Source organism: Phyllostomus hastatus, unplaced genomic scaffold, assembly GCF_019186645.2.
Source record: "Phyllostomus hastatus isolate PE091 unplaced genomic scaffold, TTU_PhHast_1.1 phas_contig_80, whole genome shotgun sequence".
NCBI classification, from domain to species: Eukaryota; Metazoa; Chordata; class Mammalia; order Chiroptera; family Phyllostomidae; genus Phyllostomus; species Phyllostomus hastatus.
In genome coordinates this window covers 27,155,738-27,161,867 of record NW_025333960.1, presented here as the reverse complement: position 1 = coordinate 27,161,867, position 6,130 = coordinate 27,155,738, and positions in this window count along the sequence as shown.

Below are 6,130 nucleotides of genomic sequence, written 5' to 3'. Positions count from 1 at the left end.
TAACTGTTCTTTCTACCAGTTCCCTGAAAATAATCCATTATCATGCAAGATTTTTCCTCCTGCTTCCTTAGCCTCCCTTTACATTCCCTCATCTAAAAATGGCAGCTCTTAAATACATAATGCTTATAATGTGCCAGACATCATTCTAAGCACTTCACATAAACTATATAATTTAATTCCTGCAACAGCACTATGAGCTGCTATTTTTACTCAGCATAGACATGAGGAAATTAAGGCGGAGAGAGATGAAGTAACTTGTCCCTGGCCCCACAACTAGTGCGTGGTGGGATTCAAACCCAAGTAGTTGGGATCCAGAGCATACACTCTTAACTCCCAGTCTGTGGGCAAAACTTTTCTTCTGTCACTAAAATGATTTCCTATAACTTTCTTTTATTAGGGTGGCCACACTCCCAGGTGTGCCTGGGACAGGTAAACCCTGTTGCCCAGCACTCTTTTCACCCTCAAAATTGTCCCTGTTTAGATAAGAAACAATAGGACACTTGTAATACTATCTACTCTTTATAGCTACCATTTCTGGAGTGCCCACTATCTACCAAACAACTTATACTTACTATCTTCTTAAACTTCATAAGAATTCCATGGCGTAGTAATTGTCCCATTTTATAGCTCAGGAAATTGAGGCTCAGAGGTGTTAGAAAACCTGCCCCAAACTCTATAATTAGTATTTACTGAGGCAAAATTCAAACCCAGGTCTATCTGATGCAAAAGTTCATAGCTTTAACCATTATCCCACCTCTGTCCCTTATGAATGGGAAGCAGCCAAGAAAAATCTCCTGAAATGTCACTAGCTGGGTAAAGTAAAGTGACCCAGGATTAGTCTGCCTGCATAAAGTTCAGTGAGGACAGCTGTTCTCGAAGGATGGTCCAGAGACCCCTGACAACCTCTGAGGTCCTTTCATGGGGGGTCATTGAGACAAAAAAAAATTCACATTAGTGTCCCAGGTTCGATTCCCAGCCAGGGTACATTCCTGGGTTGCAGGCCATAACCCCCAGCAACCGCACATTGATATTTCTCTCTCTCTCTCTCTCTCTATTTCCCTCCCTTCCCTCTCTAAAAATAAATATAAATAAAATCTTTAAAAAAAAAAAGAAAGCATCACTCTAAAAAAAATTCATATTATTTTCTTCTTTCAATGTTAAAACTTGAACTGGTACAAAAGTATTTGTGAGCCTATGATGAGATATGACTTCACACCCATTAGAATGGTTATAATTTCCTAAACTGGAAAATAACTATTGGTGAGAACGTGGGGAAATTGTAACCCTCATACACAGTGGGTGGAATGTAAAATAGTGCAGCCGCGATGGAAAGTGGTTTGACAGTTCCTCAAAAAGTTAAACAGAGTTACCCCAATTCGACTCCAAGGTATTTTCCCAAAGAATTGAAAATAGGTGTCAAACAAAAACTGCATACATATGTTCATAGCAGCACAGTTCATAACTGTCAAAAGGTGGAAACAACCCAAATGTCCATCCACTGTTTTTTTTAATATTCACCTGATGATACATTTTGTTTGTTTGTTTGTTTGTTTGTTTGTTATTGCCCTTACAGAGAAAGGAATGGAGAGAGAGAGAGAAACATCGATGTGTGAATGAGAAACTTTGACCGCTTGCCTCCTACACTTGCTCCAACCGAGGATCAAACCCGCAACCATGGACTATGCCCTGACTGAGCATTGAAACCACTACCGTTTGGTGTATGTAAAAGTGATCCAACCAACTGAGCCACCCGGCCAGGACTGTCCATCAACTTTTGAATGGATAAACCAAGTGCAGTATAGTTATACAATGGAATATTATCCATCTGTGAAAAGAAACAATGTCCTGATATTCGCTAAGTGGAAGAGGCCACTTCCACTTAGAGGCCACTTCCACTTGAATCATAGAGTATGTGACAAAAGGTCACATACTCTATGATTCAATTTATACAAAACTTCCAGAAGTGGCAAATCCATAAAGACGGCAGATTAGTGGTGGCAGGAACTGGGGGGAGCAGGAAGGGAATAAGTATTTAATGGACACAAAACTGTCTTTTGGGGTGATGAAAATGTTCTGGAACTAGATATTGGTGATGACTGTGTAACATTATAAATGTACTAATTGCCAGTTGAAAAATGGTTAAAATGGTGAGTTTTATGGTTTTAAGTTTTTTACCACAATCTCGAAATGGGGCGGGGGAGGGGGGGCAGTAACGGTGAGTAAAACCAGTGGTGTCTCAGCACAAACCGAGGCCTGGTGCCAAACTGCACTAAGAGTCACTGTAATCTTCTGTCTCACACACTTGAAATAAATATGTGCATAAATTTAAAGCCAGTTCTACCTGAGAAAGTCCTTAGTGAAGCTGTACACATTATTAACTTCATGAACTCTCAACCCTTTAATACACATCTTTTTATTATTCTGTGCGGTACAATGGGAGGTACTAATGAAGCAGCTTCTGCTGCACAGTGAGGTACAGCAGGTGTCTCAAAGGAAAACACCTCCAAGATTTTTGAGTTAGCTGATGAGTTAGCTGTTTTTTCCCTGGAACACAACTTTTACTTTAAAAACACAATTAAAGGATAAATTATGGTTATTCAGACTTAGCTATTTGGCAAATTTTTTTTCAAACTTCTATGAAGACTGTGATCTCATATATATGTATAATGTAATATATATTATACATGTTTAATATGTACTTTTAGCATGTCTTTGTATAGTTCTTAAGTGGTTGCTCTAGGTACTACATTATATAATTATAAATTTATTAATTATAATGTATTATTTACAATTTACGTATAATTATATATAATGTAACACAATGAAGTAAGGATCATCTTTTCAATAAGTAGTTGACACCAAAAACCCAATCTCTTTAAAAATTGTCAAAAATTGGGCTTTACTGAAATTAAAAATATTTGCTCTGCAAAATACCCTTTGAAGAGAATGAAAAGACAATCTACAGAATGGAAAACTATGTTTCCAAACCACACGTTCAACAAAAGGATAGATCTAGAATATATTTTTAAAAACTCTCAAACCACAATGGTATAAAAGCAAAAATCCTTTCTAGAGTATGAGCAAAAAGCAAGCAATAGTCCACTGAAGAGGCTATACAGGTGGCAAATAAGTACATGAAAAGATTTCAGTATCATTAATGATCAGGGAACTGCAAATTAAAATCACAGTGAGATATCATTATATACTTATTAGAATGGCTAGAATAAAAAATAGTGAAAAGGTCCTGACTGGTGTGGCTCAGTTGGTTGGATGTCATCCCGCAAAGAAAAAGATAGCCATGTCAATTCCCCAGAAGGGCACTGGGAACTGGGTTGTGGGTTCAGTTCCCAGCTGGGGTGCATTTGAGAGGCAACCGATTGATGTTTCTCTTTCCTATTGATGTTTCTCTCCAGCTCTCTTTCTCCCTCCCTTCCCCTTTCTCTAAAAATAAATCAATAAAATCTTTTAAAAGAGTGAAAAGAAGCCAATCTGAAAAGGTTACATGCTGTGTGAGTCCAACTAAACAACATTCTGGAAAAGGCGAAACCATGAAAACGGTAAAAAGATTAGTCGTTGTATGCAGCTCATGACACCACTTGCGCAGAGCCTGTGTATACTGTGGGGGTTGAAAAGGTCACAACACACATGTAACCAGGTGAGGCCCCACCCTGGGGAGAAACACGGTGCCCTGCATTGGCTAGAAAACCTTCCCACCTGCTTCCAGATCACAGCAGCTGCAGGAGGGGCAGGGACACAATGTGGGCTGACGCTCACTGTGGATGTTGGCCCAAATTGAATGATGAATTGGACCCTCCAACAGCACATAGGAATTTGGAGGAAAGATTTAAAATGATGGGTGTGCAAAGCTCTGACTTCTTCACCCGTTGCCCCTGGCTGGGATGGGGTGCAAAGTATTCTCAGGACCCAGCAGGCACCAGGCCCTGCTTGGATGCTCTTTTTCCTTTCTCTCGCTTGCACAGTCGGCAGCCAGCTCACAGAGGCTGAGTCCTGGGCACAGGATGTGTGCCCTGCCAGCAGCCGGCCCATGGGATGCCAGTCCCCCACACACAGCTCTTGTCTTGTCCTGCTTGCACATCTGGGGCGGGCTCACGCAAGACCCACACCTCGCCAGCCGCAGGCCCATGGGATGCTGCAGCCCTGTGCCACAGGACGTGGGTCCCGGACTGCTCCTGTTCTCTCCCCTGAGAGCAGCACAGCACACAGACTCAGGGGCCAGGAATACTCCTTGGCCTTCAAGGGCAGGAGCAGCCCTGGATGCTGAGTCCAGGTGGACTGAGCCCCTAGCAAGACCGGCTGCAGTGAACTGGCCCCAGCCCCAGGAGAGAGAGAAAGCTGAAGCAAGGCAATGAAGATGTTTGCCTCACAAGTGCACACTCCAAAGAGAGAGAGAGAGAGAGCCGGGAGCAGAAGGGACAAAAACCTATCTATGTAGCAGCCTTGGACTACAGATAGGAATGGAGGGGGTCTCTGGGCATGGATTTGGATTTCAGTCTTTTGAGGAACAAAGGGATTTCCTGTGTCTTGCAGAAGAGAATGACCTGGAGAAGAGGAGATTCCAGCTCCCCCAGATTGTACACTCTGTGAATAAAAACTTTTTTCCTCCCCTCTCCAAAAAAAGATGAGTGATTGTCAGGGGTTAGCGGGGAGAGAGGGATGAATGAATGGAGCAGAGGACTTTTAGGGCAGTGAAACTATTCTACAGAATAGTTTCTGTAGGACATTATTTTGGTGGGTACGCAAGTCATTACACATTTGTCAAAACCAATAGAATGTACAACACCGAGAGTGAATCCTAATGTAAACAGACCATGGACTTTGAGTAATAATGGTAACATGTCAGTGTAGGTTCATCAATTGTAAAGAACTTAACCACTCTGGCAGGGATGTTGGTAGTGGTAGAGGTTATGCTTATATGGGAAATCTAAGTTCTGCTTAGTTTTAATGTGAATCTAAAACTACTCTGAAATATAGTCTATTAAAAAGTAGTGACAACCACAAAAGCTGGTGAAGATGTAGAGAAACTGGACCACCTCTGTGGTACAACTATAAAATCCTGCAGCCACTCTGCAAAGCAGTTGTTGGTTTCTTTTAAAAAAAGAAAAACTAAACATGCAACCACCGTGACCCAGCAATGCTATTTTGCACATGCATCTCAGAGAAATGAAGACAAGTCTATACAAAAACCTACATGTGGATGTTTATAGCATCTTTATTTATAATAGCTCAAAACTAGGAAAAACCCAAGTGTCCTGCAACAAGTGAATGATTAAACACACCGTGATGTATTCATACCATGAAGTATTATTCAGCGATAAAAAAAGAACAAAATATTGTATATGCAGCAACCTGGATAAACCTATATAGAATATGCAAAGATAAGAAACAAAAGCAACCCCCAAGGGCTCTATACTCTATGGTTCTATTAATATAATATTTTTAAATGACAAAACTATAGAAATAGAGAACAGACTAATGGTTGCCAGGAGACAAACAGGAGGTGGGAACAGGAGGGAAATGGATGTGGCTATCTGAGGGCAACTTGATGGATTTTTGTGGTAATGAAAATGTTCTGTATCAGTGCAATACCCTGGCTGTGACATTGTACAACAGTTCTGCAAGATGTTACAGTTGAGGGAAACTAAATAAAGGGCACCTGGGATCTCTGTGTTATTTCTTACATTTGCATATGAATCTATAGTGGTCTCAAAATAAAATTTGAATTAAAAAAGTGATGAAGTGAGCTTGTCATTACAAGGAAAACAGTACTTTGGCTAATGAGAGGATTCATGTTTCCAGCCAAAAATTAGAATTTTGAGAAGTTTGTGCCACCATGAGTGTCAACATCCCACGACCTAAAGACTTTTTATGGTATTAGTGGGGATATTAACTAATATTGTTACTAAATTAAAAAATGTGCCAAAGTTTTAAGAGCTGCATCATTCAGTGAATCAATATTTTCTAAAAAATTAATGCACGATATTACCAAACCATTCGTGGCTGAAAGATCCATTCCAAATATGACAGACCAGTGGGTTTACTGGACAGAGTAGAACGGTTCATCGATGTGGTTTCAGATTCCAAATGCAACGAATATTTTTGCCATTACCAT